This window comes from Ictidomys tridecemlineatus, chromosome 6, assembly GCF_052094955.1.
Source record: "Ictidomys tridecemlineatus isolate mIctTri1 chromosome 6, mIctTri1.hap1, whole genome shotgun sequence".
In the NCBI taxonomy this organism is placed as follows: domain Eukaryota; kingdom Metazoa; phylum Chordata; class Mammalia; order Rodentia; family Sciuridae; genus Ictidomys; species Ictidomys tridecemlineatus.
In genome coordinates this window covers 132,837,891-132,863,183 of record NC_135482.1, presented here as the reverse complement: position 1 = coordinate 132,863,183, position 25,293 = coordinate 132,837,891, and the positions used below count along the sequence as shown (strand labels likewise).

Below are 25,293 nucleotides of genomic sequence, written 5' to 3'. Positions count from 1 at the left end.
TGGCTTCCAGCATTCACTCACTCGCCTTTACCCTAACCTCATTTTAATTTGCTGTATCTATAAGTTATGTGGATCTAATTACTTAACCGCGCCCCCCAAACCAGTAAACCAAGCTGAAGCCCCAGATCTTGTCCCTGATATTAATTAGACGCTAAGCCAGAACGTTTACCTTGAAGAACCGACGCCCCAGGTTCATCCCAGACCTAGCTGCCCAGACGCAGAAGGGCCGCGCTCAGCTCGCAGCTAGGTTCCAGCCGGTTCCCAGAGGAGACCACGCCTCCCTGTACTGCAGGCGGGCCTGGTTCTGACGAAACAGGGAGAGAATGCCAGACTCCGTCGCTTCCACGGCTTGCTAAGGGTCTCTATTGTCCCCAGACAAGTACTTTAATTCATTCGTCTCTTCCCCATCCATCACCGCAGACTCCTCCCGCGCCTTCCGACCGCGCGGCAACCTTTCCCCTTGGGCGATGCCTGGACAGCATCAGCGGGGAGCTGCTGGCTGGAGAGGGCAGTCCGCGGCCAGAGACGCATCCTAAAAGGTTGTTTACTTGTCATAGTACTAAGTTCTTGCAAAGAAGAACTGAATCACGAGCAAGTAATCACGTACGCGTGATTCTCTGGGACTCCAGACTGGAAGGAGCTTTCTGCATTAAACGTGTTAACCTGGACTTTAAATGCCGAGTTGAGTTTTCTTTCAGATAAATGTCCTGCGGTCATATTGAGTTGGTTTAGGGGTACTACTTTTCGCGGTGTTTTTGTTTTATCCTTAAGTTTCAAGTCCACAGACGCTACAGCACGGAAGAGGGCGATCCTTTCTTCCCAGGCCCTCATTACACCAGAAAAGGCTCTCTCTTTTCGTTTAGCATAATTCTTTCTCTCTGAAGTCCTGAAGTGTCACTACCAGGGATTTTAATATTGCACCTGTGAGGGATCTGATACATACAGGAGATATGAAAATAATCAGAAAGCTATCATGTAAATTCAACATAGTATTTATTTACCAGGCAGAGCAACAAAGTAGATTCTGCCTGCCATCCTTACGCTCCATTTTTATGGCACAGAGGGAAATAATACTGACTTGACAGATCTGCCCAATCCTGTCTAAAATTCAGGCTGTGAGGTGCAGTGGATGATACTCCTTTGTTCTCAACAAAGTCCTTGCAGAATCTGTGAAATTTCAGGCCCCAAAGGAACCCTTCCATGTAGCAGTTTGGCTCTCAACTAGGTGGCTTGTTCTTGGCTTCCTAGCTAAGTAATGGAATGAGTGGAAGGAGAATCTTGGATTTGGGGCTCTTGTGAAATGCTTTATGTGAAACTAGAAGTAGAAAATCAATTTCTACTTTAAAAGGTGAACTTTCAGTGTGAAATATGGTTAAGAACATGATTAGAGTAAGGTGGAAGGAATGAGAAATATGGTCTGAGGTTGTGAGTAGTAATTCCAAATCTGGCTGCTTTGAGCACAGCCCTTATCCTCCCTGTCTCAGTTAAAACAAGGTCAACATTCAGTTGTTTCATACCAGAGCCCAGCAGCAATATACAGCCTTGTGTGGATAGGGATTGTATGGGTGCTTTTGGTGTATGAATATTTTGCTCAGTTGGCTCCACCAAGGGCAGTTTTGTACCTGTCCTTTTTAGGCAGCCTTGTCTGCATACATCACACCCTTGTAGGGTGGCTTTCTCTTCCCCATTCCCCCCTCATCTTTATCACCACCTCTATTCACATGTCTTCTACTGTTTCCAGGATGGTCTTTCCATTCCTCACTGAGGTTTACCTCTTCCCTTTTCTCATTGCGCTTTTTGACTGTTAACCACTGCTTAGCACTCAATCATAGGGACTTCTGTGAATTATTATTCATTTAATGTGAATTAATTAATTTCTTTTTTGTTGACCTCAAGAAATGTGTTCTACAAAAAAAAATAAAGAAATGTGTTCACAGATTGACAATCCCATTTACAATATTTAATTGTACTTTTAGCAGTTCTAGTTGTCATACTCAAGAACAAAGCCAAATAATTTTAAGGTAAACATATATTTCTAATGTGGAATTGAATTGTATGGGAACTATCATCTATATTAGGCACCTCATCCATAGAAGCTCATTTACTTCCTTAGAGTAGTTGTTGAACTGGATATTATTTTTCATGATTTGATAAATGGTGAAATTGGGTCTCAAAAATTCACTTAAGATCACAAGACTAGTTGTGAGACCAGGACTTGGAGCTAGGATTTGAATCTACATTATCTGATTATGGAAAATGTAGTTTGGATTAACTTAATTACAGAGACTAAATCTTTTTTTTTCCTTATTTTTTTTTTGAGAAAGCAGTGTTTTAAATTAATAATAGTTCATTGAAGTTTAACCTTAAAAATTTTACTTTAAAGTGTAAAATTAACACTTTGATCCTCATTATCAAGTCATAAGAAATTGGTATCACTTTTCCCTTTTATAAAAAAAAGGAAAGGATTAACTTGTTTCCTGCTCTAATTAATCAGTCAGATTGACAAATTGACCTTGAAAGACTGACCTTGAAAGAGTACAGAACAGTGGGAACAGAAGTGTCTTTGGCCAACTTCCTTTTTCTTTTTACATTCTATTCTCATGCCTTGGATAGTACTGGTATCACACAGGTGTTTTTCACCCTATGATTAAAAGTTTCTTACTAATCAACTTTATTTATAAACTCAATAGAAGTTAAATACTTTGCAAATTTCATTTGTATATATAAGTCAAATATTGTATCAAAGTTTAAGAAGTCTTTCCTGAAAACTTGTGGATTGTAGACTAATTTTGCATTTCTGATAATTTTACTTTGGGGGTGCTACATAAATGTGGAGTCGTTTACAAACTTGCTTTTCTGAAAGTGTTCTAGGAAATCTGTCAAAATTCCAAACTGATTCAGACTACCTTCCAAAGTCAGAAAGGTGCTGATGGACAATATCTCAGTATCTCCTTCAAATACTTTTACCAAGAAGTCCTAAGACAGGCTTGAATGTACTTCAGAATTCATTCCCCACAGAGGCTTGCCATGGGGAGCTCACCAAAGCAAGCCTTTTCCCCTGGTGAGAGAAAAAAGAAAAGCCCTTTTAGCCACAAAAAGGCTAATACTTTCATGTAATCCTCTTGATACGAATGTGCCTTTCTAAACCTACCTTGAACTTGCTAATTCATGAATGCTGAGGGACAAGGTGTGTGAAAAATGCAGAGAGAGTCGATTCAATTGCTTTTCCACACATTCCCTGAGGATTAGATCCAATGATCAAACAGTGGTAGAAGTGAGAGCATAAAAAAGATTTAAAGTGACTGCACAAATCAATAGCAAACAGCAGGAACAATTCTATTTCTTGGATTTTTCTCTTATATTAGGTGACTATAGCTATGTGGGCCTTATGTCTAAGGAATTTTTTAAAAAATTAAAGTATAATTTATGTACAGCTATATGAACAAGACTTAAGTACACAGTTTGAAGAGCTTTGGCAATTGTATACAACCCCATGACCCATAGCTAAAGGGCTTTTTGAAAATGCATTTATTTTTGCCAAGTAACAAAATCTGAATATTTTGGATTTGGCTACTATTTCTACTAAACCTTTCACTAAGACATTATTTCTGCTTTACCAATTTATTTTATGTACATTATCAACTTCTGTAATTAAAATCTGGCTCATAAATTAGAAGTATGCCTAAAATGAGAAAATATATAAGATTTGAATTTTATCCATGATTAATTGATAGTACCTATAATCCACATCCCTAATGTAATGATAGACCTAAAAGTAATTAGAAATGATGCATAATTGCTTTTTTTTTTTTCTGATTGTAGAGAATATGAGGATCAGGAAGGCCACACTTCCTTTTTTGTCTGTGGAAAAGAAAAACAACATAGTTCAGCTCTTGAACAACATAGTTCAGCTTCTTTATGGTCTATTTTAATTAAAAGATAATGATTTTCTCCCCTTCTATGTAAGTAATTTTTTATTTATTTTCTGACATATTTTTCTATACAAATCTCAGTAAAAGAAAATAAGTATAACTGGGTCTACGAACTTAAAACTTTTCACAGAAGTGTTTGGCACAATTAAAAATATATTAGAAATTCCAATATAAGCAGGAAGTCTGACCTATACTTTCACAGATGGTCAATGCATATGATATTTGCATAGTTTATTTTTAGATCATTCAGTCATGGAGTAAACACTGTGGTAACTTTGTTAGCACAATCCTATCTGTGTAAGGCATTCTTCATATAGGATATAATTTATGATGAGTGTATGCCTTTCTTCTGCAATTGTTTTCTTTAATTTTCCCTTTTCCCTGTTTCCATTCTATTGATATGCAAATGGAATGTCCAAAGAGATGTGAAAAATTAAAGGAAGTTAGAAAGAAGAAAAAGAGAAACTTAAGACCTTAACTGTCCAGTGGGGAGTAGAGAGTTGCTGTCTTTTAACCAAAGAAGAATCCTTTGCAGTATTCCACAGAGTATCCAAAAAGACACCAAAAAGGAGAATTCCCACTGTAGTCTTTTTCTTTTTAACAATTACATTTTATCAATGAGATAGTTCTATGTCATTTTTGCTAATTATTAAATTTTAGTAATGAAAATCTTTTCACATAAAAGTTTCCAATCATGCCAGGTATGGTGGCGAATGCCTGTAATCCCAGCAGCTCAGGAGGCTAGGCAGGAAGATCATTAATTCAAAGCCAGCCTCAGCAATTTATTGAGGCACTAAGCAACTCAGTGACTCAGTGAGACCCTGTCCGTAATAAAATACAAATTAGGGCTGGAGATGTGGCTCAGTGGTCAAGTGCCCTTGAGTTCAATCCCCAGTACCACCCCCTCCCACCCGACCAAAAAAAAAAAAAAAAAACTTTCCAATCATGTTTTGAGATTTTGTTGTAGGGGAAGAGAACTACTTAAACCAAAATTTAAAGGAAACAGGATTTTTATGAGAGTTTATTTGCTGTACAATGGATGATCCCTGTGTTCTCCAGACCAATCTAAAATGATTAGTCCAGAGTGACAACACACCTTTGTCAAGAGGAGGAATTATGGGACTTTCAAAGCATGCCCAAAGTCATAAGGTGGTTTTTGATCTCTCTCTTAGAGATAAGTATGCACAGGAAATTGCCTCTTCTCTTTAGTTTAGCCTTGCTAGGAAAAAACAGCTATCACTACCTGCAGAGAAAGCGATTCTGAAATGGTTGTATCAGCAGCTGGGTATCCAAATGAAAGTACTCCAATAATCTCACAGGAAATTCACAGTAGACTTACTTGCTCTGAGAGCAGTCAAGCGATGCAAGGCAGGCTTTTGAGAGAGAAACTGCCCAAGTAGCAGGTACTAAGAAGCCTGCAGAGAAGGAGGCAGGATACAGCAATAGAGAATTCAAAAGATGGTTAATCCTTTGAACAATGGCATAGTGTAGATACTGTTTTTTATTGTGGTTAAAGAAAAAAAATGGAGGATTTACCATGTTAAGCATTTTTAAGTATGCCATTCAGTAGTGTTAAGTACACCAATGCTGTTGTGCACCAGACCATAAGTATTTCATCTTGCAAATATAAAACTGCCTACTGAGGGACAATTCCCTATTTCTCCCTGCACCAAGTCCCTTGCATTCATGGTTTTAAATTTTGTTTCTGAGAATCTTATTATTTTAGATACCTCATATAAGTGGAATATATATAGTCTACATTCTGTACAGAAGGCATTCTGTACATTTTCTAGAAGGCATTCAGGCAAGGTGAAAATGGTGTTGGAGCGGACTTTTCCAGAGATGGTTAGGCAGGAAAGAGATAGTTGAGAGGAGTATGGTGATGGTCAGTACCGGGCAGAAAGAATTTAGCAATTTTAAGCAACTTTGGCTATGTCATAATTTCCATGAATGAGGAATCCAGGTGTTCCTTAGCTGAATGGTATGCAAGACTATATAAAGTCTTGGTCTTTTGGTGATTGTCTTATTTCTCTTAGTATAGTGCTGTTATGGTTCCTCCATACATGGTACCATTTCATGGGATTTCTTCCTCTTTATGACAAAATAATCTTCCATTGTTGTATATACTACATTCATTTAGTTTATCCATTCATCCATCAATAGAAAGTTTTGGTTTCTTCTGCCTCTTAGCTGTTATGAATACTGCTGCTTTGAACATGGGTGTGTAAATATCTCTTTGAGACCATGCATTTGATTCTTCTGCATGTATACACAGAAATGGAAGTGCTGGATTATATGAGAATCTACCATACTATTTTCCATAGCAGTTACACCATTTTTCAATTCCACATTTTTTTAAAAAAATGACAATTTTTCAATTAAATTGTTTATACTTAAAACCAACCATCTTTTGTTTGTTTATACTTAAAAACAACCATCTTTCAGAATTTAAGTAGCTTTTAATATCAAGAATAGAAAAATATGAATAGTTAAATTATAATATGTCATGACACACCTCTTTATATATTTGGATTTAAATAACTATTTTAGTGCCCTTCCCTCATTCTTAGTCTGATATAGTGGAGAGTACTGATAGCAAGTGAACAAGCAGAGAAACAAATAATTTCTAATGTAAATTGCAATATTACAAATCCTAAATTGCAATACTATAGTTCCTCTGGAGTTTACATAAAGAAAAGAAAATTTTCTGTTCCTTGCAGAGGGAAGGGATTCCTGTGGGGTGGGGTGGAATATGCTCAGCTATATGATATAGTAAGGCATGGGGACTTCTGAGAAGCCTTCTTATGACCACTACCCAAATGCATACCTTCCCTTTGGCTACCTTGTATCTGAAATTCTACAACCATTAACAAGTGTGCTCATGCTCCTTCCTTAAGAGCAGTCTTTTCCTATTTGGAAAGCAGAGAGAATCATCAGGATGAAACAGGCCCAGAAAATATGTATTCCACTGTGGCCACAGTCTCCAGAAGGCTGTCAGGCGAGGTGAAAATGGTGTTGGAGAGGAAATTTCCAGACATGGTTGGACAGGAAAGAGATAGTAGAGTGGAATATGGTAATGATCAGTACTAGACAGAAAGGATTTAGCAATTTTGAGCAACAAACTTTGGCTATGTCACAATTTCCATGGGCCAGGAATCCAGGTGTTCCTTAGCTGAATGGTGCTACCTTAATATATATACCGAGGCTGCAATCAGGGTTCAACTGGAACTACAGTCTTCTTGAGGCTTGAATAAGGGAGCATCTGCTCAGATTTCTCAGGTGGCTTCAGAAGATCCATTTTTCAGCCTGCTCACGTGGATGGTGGCAGGCTCTTGCAACTTACTGGCCAGACATTATTTTCTTTCTAATTGGGTTTCTCTGTAGTATAGCTCACAACCAACAACTAGATTCCCCCTGAGCAAGCTGGAGAATGAGAGGGCAGCAACCTATCACTTTTCCCATATTCTATTAATTAAAATTAAGTCATGGTGTTAGCCACTTGCAAAGAGGGGATTACAAAAAAGGTATGATATCCAGGAGGTGGGGATGACTTGAGGCCACCTTAGAATCTACCTACTAAAAATCCTGAAAGAAGATTAAAAAAAAAAAAAAAGGGATTCTAAAGGCTGTTACTGTAGAACTGAAGGACAGTACCCAAGGAAGGTGAGTGACCTTGACCCAGTCAGCAGACCATGGCTGGTGAGCAGAAACCTCCTGTTGGGGTGATGGGCTGAGGCTGGTATGTAGAAACCACAGGTTGGGTCTGGAAAGCAGAGAGCCTTGGTCCAAAACTGGTATAGAGGTACCTTTTGTTGAAGTGGGAGCCATTGGTATCCTTCATACATGCTGCTTCTGGCAGATGTCTTAAAGCAGGGTTGCAGTAGATATGAGAACTCATTGCCTCTTGGTTAATATGGTAAATATCATGTTATGTCTTAAGAGACAACACTTTTCAGTCTCAACCCCAAATGGGGGAAATTTACATGGGTTCTCACCTGTGTGTCTGGCTTTTGTCCTCCTAGGTATTCAAGACTGGAAAAACAAGTTGCCTATGCCTAGAACTAGATTGTGAATGGCTGAGAGCAGTAAAGGGGGTTTCAAGATGACAGTGTCATTTCTCTGGACTTTTATTCTTCTGGCAGCTTGGCAATAACTTTTTTTTTTAAATCAACAGATAAATCTGTATTTTTTTTTTAACCATAGAAGTGTTCTGAAGTATACATATGCTGTGGAATGACTAAATCCAACTGATTAACATATGTATTACTTCATATGGCTTCATACAGATTAAAATACATATGTATCCATGTAGGTGTATGTGTATATGGATATAAGATAAATGTGTATTTGTTTATCTATCTATCTACCTATTTTTCTATCAGTAGAGTAGTTATTCATAACAACCAGGTTCTTCACTACTGGTAGTAGAAATCTGAGGTTCCAGGATCACTCTGGGAGCATGGAGCCATTAGGTACTAGATCTAGGAGCTGGAGTAAGTTCAGAAATCTTCAAATTGAGGCAGGTTGAGGGCTGGCTTGAACTTTATCCTGCCTTGTTCTATATTGATGAAGGTCTTGGGCAGTCCATCGATTGCACAAAAAGAATGTGAGCAGACCCACTGGGAATGTGAAGACTGAGGAAGTCTGTGTCGAAGAACTAGGGCAGAGGCAAACAAGGGGAGCACTCGAGACAAATCTAAGTCATTTCCTCTTTTTGACAATTTGTCAAGAAAGTACACCTGGCCTTTAGGTGAATTTGACCATCAGGAACTTTGTACATATGTTTTCCTGATCTTTTTCCCAATTTTTTTTTTAATTACAAAAGTATGTGAATAACTATCATCCCTGGGATGCTTGGAACAAAAATTATCTTCAGCATGACATGTAACATATTTAGATTGTCACAATCTTCTAGCACTTTGAGCCATCCTCTTGTGTAGGCCTTAAGTAAACTTAATAACTATACAAATAAATGTATAATTGGGGACAGGAGGAAGGTTTGGGTATTATTAAATTAAGCATTAGAAATATTTTAGGAAATGCTAAAATGTTATGATCAACCTAAATAATTTGGTGAAAATGTTACTAAGATATTCATAAGGAACAATCCTTATCTTGTTGTTGAATATTTGTTGGAAAAGCATTTATTGTTATTCAGGTATATTTAGTCATTTATATGCAAACAGATAAGCAATTAAATCAATCTTTCATAAAAAATTAAACAGGATAAATACTTAATGTTACATTTTACTCTATATTTTTGAAGCTCTAATGTCAATCATTGTCTTGTTTCAAAAGCCATCTGACGTTTAGTTGTCTTGATTTATACAAAGGAATATTCTGAGGAAACATTTCGTCCTTTTTGTTTACCACAAGGTGGTTTCAGTGTTGTTACGAAATGTTTTATATATTTTTTTTTCACAATAGAGTTTTTAGTATAAAATTAGCTAGAGCACATGGTGTTTTTAAGGAGCTGTGTTTTTGAGAGGAATGCCTTTCCTGAAAATGTTTACCACTGGAGGCATGGACAGTGTGTTTGGTTTAAAATTAGCTCTAAAAACAACATATTTAAGTTATTTATTCTGAAATATATAAATGCAAAAGGATTTGCCTGGAAAACAAAAGTGGCCTTTTCCTTTGGAATTTCAGACACAACACAGCTTCTGGAAGTAAAGACAAGGTTGAGTCTGAGCACAATGCTATTCTTACCTCAGCCCTAGGGAAACATTGAATTTGTTCTGGGGCAAAGAAGCAAAGGCAAAATGTCATTGTCTTCGTAACATTTTACCAAATTATCTAAGAACTTCCTAAGTATTTTCTAAAATATTTTTTAATGCTTAACTTCACAATAAGGAAAACACATCTTTGGATCCCCAATTTTTATATTAATTTTTAAAGTTATAAAAATTAACTTACGGCCTAGGTCATGAGTGAAAGATGAAGTAGGGCTGGGCATCTGGCTCACTCCTATAATCCCAGTGGCTTGGGAGGCTGAGGCAAGAGGATGGTGAGTTCAAACCAGTCTCAGCAACTTAGCAAGGCCCTAAGCAACTTAGCATGACCGGTCTCTAAATAAAATACAGAAAGGGCTATGGATATAGCTCAGTGGTTAACACTCCTGGATTCAATCCCAGGTATTAAAGAAAAAGGAATTAAAACCAAGAATCAATAAATGAGATGGAATCAAACTAAAAAACTTTCTTCTCAGCAAAAGAAACAATCTGTGAGGTGAACAGAGAGCCTACATCCTGAGAGCAAATTTTTACCCCTCACACATCAGATAGAGCACTATATAAAGAACTCAAAGAGCTAAACACCAAAAAACCAAATAACTCAATCAACAAATGGGCCCTGAATAGACACTTCTCAGAAGAGGATATACAATTAATCAACAAATATATGAAAAAATGTTCATCATCTCTAGCAATTAGAGAAATGCAAATCAAAACTACTGCTAAGATTTGATCTCACTCCAGGCAGAATGGCAGCTATTATGAAGACAAACAAGTGTTGGTGAGGATGTGGGGGAAAAGGTACACTCATACACTATTGGTGGGACTGCAAATTGGTGCAGCCAATATGGAAAGCAGTATGGAGATTCCTTGGTGCCACAGTCTGGCTGGGCACAAATAACTGGGAGGTTGAGCCACTTGTAGATTCAAGCAGGGACAAACTTTATTTTCAAACTCACGCGAATGCCACCCACGCGACCCTCTAGGAACTCAAGGAGCTCGAAAATAGCGGGCACCCAAGGCAGCAGGAACCGCCCCTTCTGGCAAAATGCCAGGCACCATCTTGACCTGGCTGTGGCTCTCAACACTTAGAAATCTGGAAATGGAACCACCATTTGTCCCAGCTCTCCCTTTATACTCAAAAGACTTAAAAAGAGCATACTACAGGGACACAGCCACATCAGTGTTTACAGCAGCACAATTCACAATAGCTAAACTGTGGACCCAACCTAGGTGCCCTTCAGTACATAAATGGATAAAGAAAATGTGACATATATATACAATGGAATTTTACTCAGCAATAAAAGAGAATCAAATCATGGCATTTGCAGGTAAATGGATGGCATTGGAGAAGATAATGCTAAGTGAAGTTATCCAATCCCAAAAAACAAATGCTGAATGTTTTCTCTAATGTAAGGAAGCTGACTCGTAGTGGGGTAGGGAAGGGGAGCATGGAACTATCTAGTAGGTGAACTCTAGATAGGGAAGAGGTGTGGGAGGGAAAGGGAGGAGGCAGGGGATTAGCATGGATGGTGGAATGTGATGATCATTATTATCCAAAGTACATTTATGAGGACACAAATTGGTGTGAATATACTTTGTATACAACCAAAGATATGAAAAATTGTGCTGTATGCGTGTAATAAGAATTGTAATACATTCCACTGTCATTTATTTTTTGAAAAAATTAATAAGAAAGAAGACAAAGTAGGGTCCAAAGCAATACTGGTGGTTCAGGTGTAGGCATTTTTAGTTGAAAAACTTTTTTTTAAAAACATGTGTGAGCTTTAAGTCTTAGGTGCAGACATTGATGAAAGTCAAAAGGTTAGTGATTCACTTCCTGTCCTTGCCACTGCTGCTTGTTACAACAGATTTCTGGAAGTGACCGACAATAGGAATAATCATGTGAAGGTCTAACTTGTGGAGTGTGAACTAATGTATTTCAGACTGAAAATCAAGAGTTGTTTTGATTCTCAGAAATCCTCATAGCATGTGAGTCAGAGGACCAAAATGTACAGGACCCTATCTTATTTATTTATTTATTTTAGCTATGTACAACACCAGGATACATCCTGACATGATCACGAAGGTATGCAACTCAACCAACTCCAATTCAATCCCAGCACTGTCCCCACTCCAACTCCCCAGACACCCCCTCCACTCTACTGATGTCTCTTCAGCAGGACCCAGTCTTACCAGTCACAGATTTTATGTGGAAGGAAGAGGGCAAGGTAAATATATAAAATCTGGTGATGGTAGATGCACACTTTTGGTCCATATATACAAGAAAATTCTTTGATATTTAGCAATGTTATACGGGATTCAGCTTACTCTAATAATGAACTTCTGTCCTCTTTAGGTGGCCTCTTTTCCCTCTATGATTTTAATAGATATTCTCTTCCATGGCTAATAGTTGCAATTAATTTTTTAGACTAAGGTCTTAGAGGAATGAAATTGCAGCTTTTTTAGTTCTCCTGAGGTCATTGGTCAAGGCCCTGAACACTGATGTGTACAAGGCAGGCATATATTCCCACACTTTTCTGATAACAACCTACCATTTAAAACCTCTGGATTAGAAATAAGAGAGAATATAACCCTTTTGCCAGGGGTCTGGAAATGAGAGGAGCATAGACTTAAGCAATTCTGAATCTTGGCCTCTTACTTAAGAGTCCTTATGTAAATAATATGACCTCAATATATCTCCTAAGTAAATGGAAGACTAAGAATTGTGTCTGCCTTGTGAGATTTAAACTCTGCATTTGGAAAATATTAAGTATAGTGCTTGGAATGTAATGATTATCTAGGAAATATCACTTTTATTAATATACTTTCTGGTTCCTGAAAGGTAAATATTAAGATGAGGACACTGTGAAATTGTATGATGGAGTCTCTTTAGCAAGAGCATTAAGAGAGGCTCACTGTATTCATGAGTTAACCCATAGCTAAGTCTATTCGATCACTGGCATTGCCAATCGTGCTGCATTGCCTTCTTTTGATGATCAACTATATTGATGACCAGGAAATGGGTGGGACTGACTGCCTCAGTGATTGGCATACTTCTCATCAAAAAGACACAGTCAAGGTCTTCATGACAATTCCACAATAACTATTTGAAAATGCACCAAGAAAACGGAAACCAGTAAAAAAAAAATAGGTTAGTAAACAGCAGGCTTTACATCAGGTACAGAACCATAATGATTCAGATAATTTGTTTATTTCATGCATAAAGTGTGTTCCCAATAAGGTACTCTCAGGAGGGATCTATTAATAACTAACTCATGATGGTATCAGTATCCATTTTTACTTTAGAACACCCCTTTTTAAATTTGTACTTCATATTAGTCAACATCTGTAATTGGTAACACAAATTAGCATGATTGATTTCTTCTTTTCATGTTTGCTTTCAGGAAGGCACTAGTGTTGGGATTGAGAAGCGGTTTCAGATAGAAATTGCCACAAGATGGACATAAACCAATCACATAGTGCAGATCCAAGACCAACATCATGTCAGAAATTTTGATAGTTTGTAACATACTAATTTTTCAAAAGTACATTCAAAAAGCTATTTTTAGAAACTCAGCATTTATTGACACATCTGTTATGTGCTAAAATAGAACTGTTAACAACTCTGAGATGCTCTCAGAAATAGGGAGACTTGGCTAAATACTTGCATGCCCTAAAATTTGTTGTTTTTTTTTTTTTTGGAAGTATAACAGGCACAGCTGGGTCTTGTTATTGGTGCCAGTGGAATTTGTAGCACTATCTATTTTATGACAGTTCCACACCTACTTTTTTTAACCTTATAAGGTAAAGACACAAACTCTAAATGTGCATTATACATAGAACTATATTTAGCAGCTAAATATGATTTTTGCAAGCCAAAGAGAAACAGGAATTCAGTCTCCAGATGCTGTTTTTGACAAGCAGCATCTAAATAGTTGCTGCCCAATGTCATGATAATGTTGTTGGCTAAGACAATTTCAGCCTGTTTTTCTAAAGTCATCACATAAAGCCAGGTCTTTTTTTTTTTTCATATGACATATAAAATACTTAAATGCATAATTGTGACAAAAATAAAATGGAACTTCAAATATTATAAGAAATTGATGAAGTGGCTCAGTTTTACTTTAATATTAGAGTTTATATTTAAAGTTATGCCCTCAAATCTGCCTTTCCTTGCATTGTAGAGGAGTTTCTCAAGTTTTATATAGCAAGTCTTTTAAAGGGGTGGGCAAGAGACTTCTAATCAACCTGCTTATTATTGATTATTGATACTCTTGGGAAAGCTGCTCCATCCTTGGGTATTTTCTCTTTCTCTGGGAATTGTCTTGACCACACAAGGTTGGATCCTATACCCTACCAGGTGGAAGGCAAAGCATGCTGGACTGAGAGGCAGAATACCTGGGCTCCTATATTTGCTTTAATCATTAATCTTTTCTCGACACTGGAGCAGATGACTCACTGCCACCTGCAGAATGAATGGTTTTGGTCTGTGCCATCAAGCTTGGCACTCTCCATGATTAGCACTACCCTTTGGTGAGGTGCTTTTAAGAGAACTTAATCTGTGATACACACTGCCATGTGAAAAATGAACTTTCCTATGAGGCACTATGAAAATGGAGCCTTCCTAGAAAAGCCCTAGTTCAAAGCCAACAGGAGGGTGCTGAAGTCCAGGGCATCTCACCCAACTAGTTCCTGCCACCTCAGGGGAGTCACTTTGTGCCTCTGAATCTCAGAGGGCCTTCCTCATGTAAGTCTCAGAGACAAGGATACCTTGATCACCCCATTTTCCAGAAAACTCTGCTCTCTTAACACTTCACAAAAAACCTGAATCTTGTTTCACTTAGATATTCCTGGGCTGCCATCCTTCAGGTACTGAGACCCCATTTTTGTTCGTATGACCCAGTATTACTGGCTTTAGTTGATGTGGGGGTACCTGCCGCAAGTCATTCTGTCAAAGCCTTTCTTTCAGGTTATCATTTTTGTTGTTGTTGTCTTTGATGATTGGTTTTAATGTAGACCAGGAAAGCAAATTTTCATGAGAGATATTGGTGGCTTGCATCAAATGGAAGGAGTCAGCGCACAATCAGAATAATGTAGCCATCTAGTAAAGAGGGCTAAGAAGAGCTCTGTTGACTTTGAATTTCCTTATCTCTTTTTTGAGGGTTGAAATAGTGGAATATTTGAAGAAACCCTCTCTTATTTTCAGTGGGAATCTTTCAATAGGCATTGCAATCAAAGTAGTTATGACTGACCCCAAAACCGTGAATAAGATCTACACTAATTATCTACCTACCAAAAATAAACCCTACTCTATCCCTCTCCCTGTTACAGTCCCTCTAGTGCACTATTCTGTTTGTCTTTCTCACTTCACTAGAACATAAGTCTACGAAGAATATGGCAGAATTCATGGTATGTTATCCCAAGGTTACCTCATGAAAGATTATTAGATCATCATCTTTCTTCTTTCTTCCCTTGCCCTTCCTTTCCCCCTGCCCTGTACTATCTAAGGAATATCCGCTGCCACTTCATGAGCTTACCTGTAGAGAGTATTCACATGAAGTAGCTGAGGCCTCTGGCCAATAGTCAATAATGAACTGAAGCTTATTAAATCCATTTTGTCCCAGAGTCCCGGATGTTACACTTGCCCAATGTCCTTAAATAGGACATGTAAAGGATATATTACATTGTCCTCGTGTCCTATTTATAGGATAATCATTTTAATTAATAAAGGATAAATAAGCTCTATTTTTAATTCACCTGTGTCAGTTTCATTGAAATATTTGCAGAATTGAAAATTTGGGACTTAATGAGCTGATGTTCATGAGCATGAACTGGGGAGTAGTGGATCTTCAAGACTGAGGCAAACTTCACCTAACTAAATCCACATTCAAAAGCTTGACTACAGCCTGTTGAGAAACTCTGAGTCAGAACTACTCAGGTACATCACTCCAGTCTTGAACTCAGATATAAAAGTTGTGATAAAAATTGAATGTTTTAGGGTGCTAAATTTTGTGTAATTTTTTTTGCACAGATAAATAATACTTAGTAAATATTTATTAAATATGTGAATTAAATTATATACTTACAAAGAATGAGAGAGCCATTTTAAAAGTTACTGAATTCATGGGAGCTTTATGTCATGATGTGTGGTCCCAATTTATGGATATGAAAAGAAAACTACTGTCACATAAAAGGTTTAAGAAACATATTATCTATGAACATCATAGGTATTAATAGCATACTTGAAAGAATTAGAAAATTGGCATAGAATATAGTTTATAAAATTGAAGTGACTCTGACTTAGGTTAAAAGAGAAACCATTCCTTTGTGTAAAGTGGTTTATTTTTTACATAGCCATGTATAAATATAACTTATATACTCACACGTATGTGTATGTATATATTCATAGATTCCCAAATATTTGACTTACTAGTAGAAATCACATTGTTGAAGATAAAATGTAAACTAAAGTCCGGATGACATTAGATGAAAAATATATTACATATTAATGTTTGTTTTTTCATTAGAAGCTATGTGGTTTCATTAAATCCACCTATTTACAGCTTAGTGCTTTTTCTTTTTTCTTTTTTTTTATTGGTTGTTCAAAACATTACAAAGCTCTTGACATATCATATTTCATACATTAGATTCAAGTATGAACTCCCATTTTTACCTCAAATACAGATTGTAGAATCACATCTGTTACACATCCACATTTTTACATAATGCCCTATTAGTAACTGTTGTATTCTGCTACCTTTCCTATCTCCTACTATCCCCCCTCCCCTCCCCTCCCATCTTCTCTCTCTACCCCATCTACTGTAATTCATTTCTCTCCTTGTTTATTTTCCCATTACCCTCACAACCTCTTATAGGTAATTTTGTATAACAATGAGGGTCTCCCTCCATTTCCATGCAATTTCCCTTTTCTCTCCCTTTCCCTCTCACCTCATGTCTAAGTGCTTTTTAAATACATGAAAACAAAAAATCAAGGCGCGTTAGACAAACTTCTCCAACTCGATCACATGATTAATTAACGAGTCAATGATCCTGATGAGGGTGAGGGGGAGAGAGATTTAGTAAATAGCAATACATCAATCACCAGAGAAAATTAGCAGAAAAATTATTGCTTTTCAGTAATTTAGGGAAGCTTTCATCATGACACCTGGGTTTGCTCTGCAGGGATGAATGCTCAGATTAGTTTGTGGTTTTGTGAGGGTATCTTTAGTTTCAGCTCAGGTGCTGGGCTGCCCACCTTGGTGGGGGGCGGTGTCAGGAGATGCAGCAGTGATGGCATATGGATGCTTGGTTACTCATTTTAACTTAAACACATGGAGAAATGGCCTGCCACACTTTTGTTTGTGATGTTTCCTCTGTGTAATAAATAATTCTTCTTGATACTTGGATTCCTAATAAAATTGTTGTTGAATCCCATATGATTCTACATTCATTTTACTCATTCACTCATTCATCAAAAAAAATTTGAGTTTTAGCCAGACTGTACTTGTGAAGCTGTCCCTAATGAGATAATGCTTCTATATGGTTTCCTTTCACATTGTTCTTTCTATGTGCTCTAGGTTAGAGTACACACAGTGTCATTTGGAGAAGTCATTTTTTTTTTTAATCTGGGAAAACTCAGCTTGCAAGAAGATTCTACCTGGTTCTAAGTATTTTACACAACAGCATGATAAGGAAAAACCTTACAAACAAAACTAAATGCCAGATGATTCCACGATGTAGAACTGGTAATTATTTAAAATTATTTAAAAAAATCACTCTTGTTTTCTGAACTTTGGCAATGTTCATAGCCAGTGACTGGATGCAGTCATCTCAGACTACTTCTCCCCCACCTTTTTTTTTTTTTAATGGGTTCAGTAAATACATATTAACTAACCATGAGCACAGTAGTAACCACAAGCAATGCTGCAGGCCAGTCCAGGCTCTCTAGGAGTACATAGTGCAGTTCTATTCATCATTCTTGGGCTGTGTCCTCATAGCTCTTTGGCATTGTGTGTTGGACCACTTCCTTCTTGGTTATGAGTTTGGAGACTTCCAGGGCACATAGCTTTTGTTCATTGCATAGGCATCACTGGATTTTGAAGTCTTTTACTGCTGGTTATAGGATTTTGGTACATGTTAGGATAGAGGATAGGTTCTTCTGGGTCTGAATTCTGTGTGTTCTTGACAGCTTCCTACAGCATGCTGATGAAAAAAGTTTTTCCATCTGCAAGAGAATCAGTTTACATGATTCCAATTATTCTCATTTGGGATCATCATTGTTTTCCCCTATAGTTAAAATTTTTCCTTGATATTTTCAGATTTTGAAGATTTTATCTGTATTTTTCTGCTCTGCTTGTGATGGAAAACCATGTCCATTCCTAGTTTAGTGCCTTTCATCAGAGTCCACCCAGAGGAGTGGGTGACTATGTGCAGGGTGAAATGAGGGGACAGAGACTTGACCTGCTACATTTTTAGGATCTAAAGTACCTGTAGATGATCTGCCTGCAAGAACTCTGTAGAAAATTTTACTGTCAGGAACTCATGGCAATGGCTTGCATTATACAATTTTTAGATGGAATTTTTTCTTATTTTAAAATTCAATTTTGAATTCTCAACATGTACTTCACAGGTTCTATGACACACAACATGGGGAACTTGACTCTTTTCAGATATGAAATGCAACAATAAACTTTCTTCTGCTTATAAAAACTGAAAAATTATTTAAACATCCAAATGAAGAAACACAAAATAGCATAGAAAATCATCTTAGTAAACAAATAGTTTTTTTTTTTTTTTTTTTTTTTTTTTTTTTTTTTTTAAAGATAGAGTGAGAGAGGAGAGAGAGAGAATTTTTAATATTTATTTTTTAGTTCTCGGCAGACACAACATCTTTGTTGGTATGTGGTGCTGAGGATCGAACCTGGGCCGCACGCATGCCAGGCGAGCGCGCTACCGCTTGAGCCACATCCCCAGCCCAACAAATAGTTTTAAGAAATAAATATCTAAGCCATGTGTGGAACCTGGTCACTAATTCCTAGCTTTTAAACAATGGCTTAGTCATGACTTTATCCTTGATTTTCAATCAGTATGTTTAATAATTCACTGTGAAATATGTTTGAATCCTATCTTTGCCATAATTAAGAATAGGTTCCATGCCTTGAGAACAATTTAGCATCAAACACTCTTCAAACTGTTTCCCTCAGCTAATATGATGTGTTTGTTATCCTTCTTGGACGGTCTATTATTTGAATGGATGATTTTCTCTTTGCACTTATAAATATCTACTTTTAGGAAAACTGCACTGGAAACTCAATATCTTTGGTATCTTTTCTCTTCTGGGAACTAAGAGAAAAAATGAGAAAAAGGGACCATGTAGAATTTCTTTAACCTAAAAATATAGGATGATTATCTGTGGTTGCTTAATGTGAAATTAATTTCCATGCTCTTATTAAATATACTGCTCCTATTACCAGTTATCTCCAGCTAAATGTGATGATTCCTGTAGTTCGGATCATACAGTAACAGTTCTCTTCAATGAGAAGTATTCATCAACAAATTAATTTTTGGGAGGCAGTACCAGGGATTGAACTCAGCCACTGAGCCACATCCCCAGCCCTAATTTTTTATTTTATTTATAGACAGGGTCTCACTGAGTTGCTTAGAACATTGCCATTGCTGAGGCTGGCTTTGAACTCAGGATCCTCTTGCCTCAGCCTCCTGAGCCACTGGGATGACATGCATGTGCCACTGTGCCCAGTGACAAATTAATTTTTATACAATCCTTTGCCTTAGGATTCAATTCTCTTTCTTATATATAAACATAAGACAAAATAGTATCAAAATAATATCAAAATGTGATTTTAATAAAGATCTGGGTGAATTACATTTTAAGAACAAAGCAGAGAAAGTTAGTTTGTAGGAATAAATCCAAGAGTGGAGAAGAGAGAAGTCCTGTGCTTTGCAAGCTCTCTCTGAAGAGGAAGGCTGAAAAGCATACAAACATAAGGGATGAAACCAAGACTGGGGACCAAAGTTGCTCCGAAGACACTCTCACCTCTTTTTTCAACCTTTCTAGTGTCTCTCCATGGAATGACTGGATCAGAACCTCTACATAGTGACATGTGGAAAAGAATACAAAAAAAAAAAAACAAAAAAAACACATTGGTTTCTGTTTATCTAGTAGGGTTAATATTAAAAATGATAATAATGGAAATAGTTTTCATCTATTCAGTGAAATCACAATGATGTATCACTTATTTACTTTATTAAATGACTACTGAGGCTCAGAGAGGTAAGTCTATATCTGTGACCAGAGCACAAATACATGACTGACAGATCTGAGACCTGAGACCAAGTCCATCTGATTGCAATACCAAGCTTTCACTCATATATTTTGGTCAGGCTCACATTGAAACTATGTGTCCAGATCCACTCACATATCCTTTCTTTGCCTGCCTTTCATTGACAGACTTGCTGAAATACAACCTGAAACAAAACATTAAGTGAATCTTTCCAATAATTGGCATTTGCAAAAGCAGTTTTTCTTTTAATCCCCTTTTAGACAGAGCTCAACTTTAATGTTTTAATTATACAACTTTCAAGTTCAATTCCACTAACTCTAAGATTAAAACCAATGAATAAATCAGGAAGCATAATGACATTTGGAGAAAATCCAGTAGTAATAAATCTGTCATGACCAAGCAAAGGATACATCACATTAAAGAAGTAAACTCTTGATGTTTGGCCAAGTATCAAAACATGCAAATTTTCCTCATGCTTCATTATGTATGTTTAAGAAATGGTGATGACATGGGCTATTTTGAATTGAAGGCTCTGCAAATATCCTTTTTTGGAATTGCTTCTTAGCAATCCTAAGATACTAGCAATTCATATGTTCATTTTAAAACACCTATGAATATAACAGATAGGTTGTACTTAAAATTTAACTTGTGGAAAATTTCTTTTGCTGAGAGGAGAACTAGGCTAGAGCTCTGAATTTGTCACTTTTAGCTTGCTTGATATTCAGCAAATTATCAAATTTCTCTGAGCTTTGGTGTTGTCACTAATACATTGGTTAAAATAATATCTCCTCTATAAATTTGTTGAGAAGATTCAGTGAAATCATGAAAAAAACTGCTTTGCAAATTGTAGGCATTCCATTGTGTCTATTTTAAAGAATTGCTGTGTAAATTAAGTGATATAATGCACATTGTGAGCACTCAACAAAGGCATACAACTCTCCTCCCTAGACATTCTTTTACATGTGGTAGCACATTGGACTTAAAATTCTTATGTACAGGCCATGTTCTTATGGAATCCACATCGTGTTGAAATTTACCACTCCTGCAGCTGTTCATTCATCAATTTGTTTGGACATTCACACAAATACTTGTTAATTAGCCACTGGGTTCCAGGCACAATGCTAGATTTTTGGTAGTTGGATGTACAGAGGGGAATCAGATATAATCTTCACCATAAAAGGGTTTCATTTTAAGTATTTAATAGAAATTTTCATAGGAAAGGTATGTTATGGTTTGAACATGAAGTGTTCCCCAAAAGTTCCAGTGTTAATGCAAGAGGTGAGATGAATAGATTGTGAGAGTGGTAACCTAAGCAGTCCATTCTAGTTGGAATGTATTAACTGGTGGTGGCTGTAGGCAGGGGGAGCATAGTTAGAAAAGGTGGGCCATTGGGAGCGTGTCCTAGAAAGATTCATCTTTCCTACAGTCCTTTCCCCTTCCACTCTCTGCTTCCTGGCCACCATGAGGTAAGAAGCTTTTCTCTACCATCAACCTTCTGCCATGATGTTCTGCCTCACCTTGGGCTCAAAATGATGGAGTTGGTTGACCACAGATTAAACCTCTGAAACCATGAGCCCCAAATAACCTTTTCCTTCTCCAAGTTGTGCTTGTCAAGTGTTTTGGTCACAGCAACAAGAGGCTGACTAACACAAGATCAGAATGAAGCTGAGCTATAAAAGATGAACAAATGCTCTCCAGGCCAAAAAAAAAAAAAAAAAAAAAAAAGCAGGGACTTTCAGAAAAATAGCCTAGCTTGATAAAAATATCACCTGTAAAACCCCTGAATGTATCTAAGGGATTTCAATCTCAGTATGGCTAGAATGAAGGGTAGAAGAAGGACACTCAGTGCAATAAGCCTGGGAAAACAGCCCAGACTTACTGTATTGAGGGATCATAGAGCAGATCTTGAAGGTTTTAATGTATCTTTGGCATGTGATTTACAGCAAAGGTATGAACAGATTAGATGATCAGAAAATCTTACTCAAAGCCAAGAAGAGGGTGCATTGGGTATGTGTGTGTGTGCGGTGTGTGTGTGTGTGTGTGTGTGTGAGTTGTGATGCACAAAGAGCAATTGGACTAAAATGATCATAGTCCATGAATAAGAAGTTACTTTGGCTTCAGATATTTGAAAAGGGGGTGGATGGAGGTTGAATATGTTATTTATGACTCAATTCAAGATGTGATCTCTGCAATATTCAAGTTATGGAACCAGCCCAGGTAACCATCAACGATGAATGGATAAAGAAAATGTGGTCTATATACACAATAGAGTTTTACTCCACCATAAAGAAGAATGAAAATATGGCATTTGTAGGTAAATGGGTAGAACGAGAGAACATCATGCTAAGTGCAATAAGCCAGACTCAGAAAGTCAAGGGTCAAATAATTTCTCTTATTAGGTAAAAATTAGAGAAAAATAAGGGGGGGGGGGAGAAGATGGGAGGAGGATCCCATGAAAAAAGAAAGGAAATCAGTGAAGAGAAGAAGGGGATTGATTGATGGAGAGGGAGAAAGGACGGGAAAAGGAAAGAACGGCAGAATGAATTTGATCAAGTAATGCTAGGTAAATAATGAATGTACCACAGTGAATTCCATCTTTATGTATACCTGTAAAGTACCAATTTAAAAAATAAATAAAAAGAATGGTAGAGGAAGAGGAGCAAAGGGAGGGAGGAAGGGAGGAAAAAAGGAAGTACTGGGGAATGAAATGGAGCAAATTATATTCCCTGCATGTATAATTATGTCAAAATGAACACCCTATCAAGTATAACTGTAATGCACTAAGAAAATACTTTTTTTTTAAATGATGTGATTTCTGTATGTGAACTGAGGGAAATGAAAAGAGAGATCTCTATGGTGTTATCTGATACTATTCATTAAGGGAGGAAGCCTGGGAATTTGGGGAAAACCGATAACTTCGGATTTGGATTAGCTTAATTTATGATGCCTGGAAGATATCCAGGTGTGATGTCTGGTTGAGAACTGGAGGTGTGAGTCCCGAGCTTAGGATAAAGTTCTAAAATGCAGACACATGTTATAGAGGTATCAGTAGTTAAATGGAATGCTGTGATCCAGGGTTAGTACCCAGAGTGAGTGCTGAATCCAGTCCCCCCCCCAAATAACCAGGAAGACACACTCAAAGAGGAAAGGGAATCAGAGAGGCCTAGGAAGGAAAGAGATCTGAGAAGCAGTCCAGCGATTCAGAACTGAGATGTCCATTGGATAAATTTTTGTTTGTTTTTACTTCTCATAGACACTCATAGTTATTTCTAGAAGAAAGACTTACTAACAAGGCAGAGATGGTATGGGAGGTTTGTTTGTTCTCTATTCTGAGGAAAATCATGTCTGAAAATGACTGTTGTTCACAAGGAGCCCCATCTGCTTTGGCTGCATGGTTAATTAGTTGCTCTATCACACACAGAATGTCAAAATTCCTTTAGTGTTGTATCAAATTGCTAAGGTTTGCACGATGTTCATGACTTTTCCCCTATTTGCTAGTTCATTTTTCTCACCACAACCTTATGTCTATTTTATAAATGTGGAGATTTATCTTAAACAGGTTAAATGAGGGGCACATGCCACCAGAGTTGGGGTAGAAAAGCTGGAACAGAACCATGGTTTAACACTTTAAGAAAAGGATTAGAGATGCTGGTAATGGGAAGCCTAGTGGGATGGACAGTAGGACAGGGACAGTTGTTTCACATGCTGCAATCCATTTGGCACCTAATAAATGCTCAATCCATGTGAACTAATGCTCAAATAAAGCACCATGGTTACACACAATGCCATCTGAATAAAGAAGTATAGAGTAAGTTTAGTATTATGTTGTAATATAGTAAGTATCAATGAACAGACGTAGAAGTCTGTCAATATTCTAATTGTAATCAGGCACAGTTTTAAGATCACTGCATTTATGCTTCATTACATGACCAAATCTTGTTTCTAGTGCTCTGTATTATCTCATTTAATCTTCACAACAACTCAGGGGCGGCTGATTCCGGAGGAGGAATTTTAGAGAGAGAGGTTAAATATCTTGCCCAAAGCTATGTAGACATGAAGGTGATTTCGAAAACCCCAGAAAGAGGGTTTCTTGAAAGAGAGTCTTTGAATTAGCCATTAGATTATACATACTTCTTGGTTATGTCAAACAGACTTTTCATAATGTTTCTCCTTTCTTTGATCACATTTCACAGATTAATAAAGGAGAAAATCTTAATCATTTTCAGCAATGTTTGTAGCAACTGAAGACCAATTAGCATCATCATATAAATAATTAATAATGCACCTAATCTTAGAAATGACTCTATTGACTCATATCTTACATCTAGATATCTAGTTACTAAACTATCAGTAAGCTTTTCTCTATTAATAGACAATGTCTAGAGGATTAGCAAGAGGCCAATTCAAGTCAATAGAAAAATTTGAGAATGGTGGCAATTTCAGAGAAAGTATTATCATGCAATCATTGCTAAGTTATACAAACTTTCTCTTACCAGATTTAATTATTTAAAAATTATCTTATATTTCCTTGTACTAATGGACAATATTAATTCAGGGAATATTATGTTTGTGTAAAGGTCTGTTTAATATATAACAAATTGTTATTACTACCATGAAAGTTCTTTCTTTGATGGAAATGGTTAGCCTGCCATTTAAGGCAACATCAGCCTAAGGTAAAAATCAGTTTTTTTGACAAGTAGGAATTACTGAAGAGAGGCTATGTGAAAAATTAGATAGGGTAAGGAAGAGTTTCTGTAAAGCAATAGACAAGTTCCACAGATTATAAAGAAAAAGAAGGAATCTGTGAATAGTGCATAGGAAAGTCTGTTATAATGGAGATTACCCTAATATTTAGACTTTTAAAATGCCATTAGTTTTAATGATGGTCAAGACCCTATATGGATGTTTAAGCCGGTGAGATAGATCAAATCTAATAGGTACAAATGTTTCTGTATATCAGAGCTAATTAAGGCAAGTCATTGTTCTCAATTACCATATCAACCCAGGAAAATATTGCTCTATAGAACAAAGTTTTATACATCTTCGGATAAGTTAAATCAAATAATAACTTTTGTAGGAGGAGGTGATAGTATTTGACTATATAAGAACTACAATGAGCAACAATTGCTTAAGAGGAACTTCATAAACAATACTGCTTTTGATTTCAATCAAACTTTAAAAGATATTTCCTAGTTTTATTGTCTTAAAATTGGTCACTCAATAAGATTTGTTGTATTAAAACACTTAAAGACTTTATACATTTTTATTATTTCCTCCTCTTAGTCTTTATCATCATGATTTATGAGATTTAATTGGCTTTGGAAG

At 36.8% G+C, this 25,293-nt stretch overlaps 1 protein-coding gene and 1 long non-coding RNA gene across 2 annotated transcripts in view; one reads left to right on the top strand and one right to left on the bottom strand.

Annotated features, from left to right (window-relative positions):
• Window positions 1-448, bottom strand: part of Ednrb (endothelin receptor type B) — a 31,397-nt gene extending 30,949 nt beyond the window's left edge. The window contains exon 1 of the mRNA XM_005324792.5: window positions 170-448. The gene's annotated coding sequence lies outside the window, so the exon portion shown is untranslated. The remainder of the gene's footprint in view (window positions 1-169) is intronic.
• The window catches only part of LOC144365034 (uncharacterized), a 152,194-nt gene that overhangs the window by 78,883 nt on the left and 48,018 nt on the right, over window positions 1-25,293 (top strand). The gene's annotated exons all lie outside the window — the stretch shown is intronic.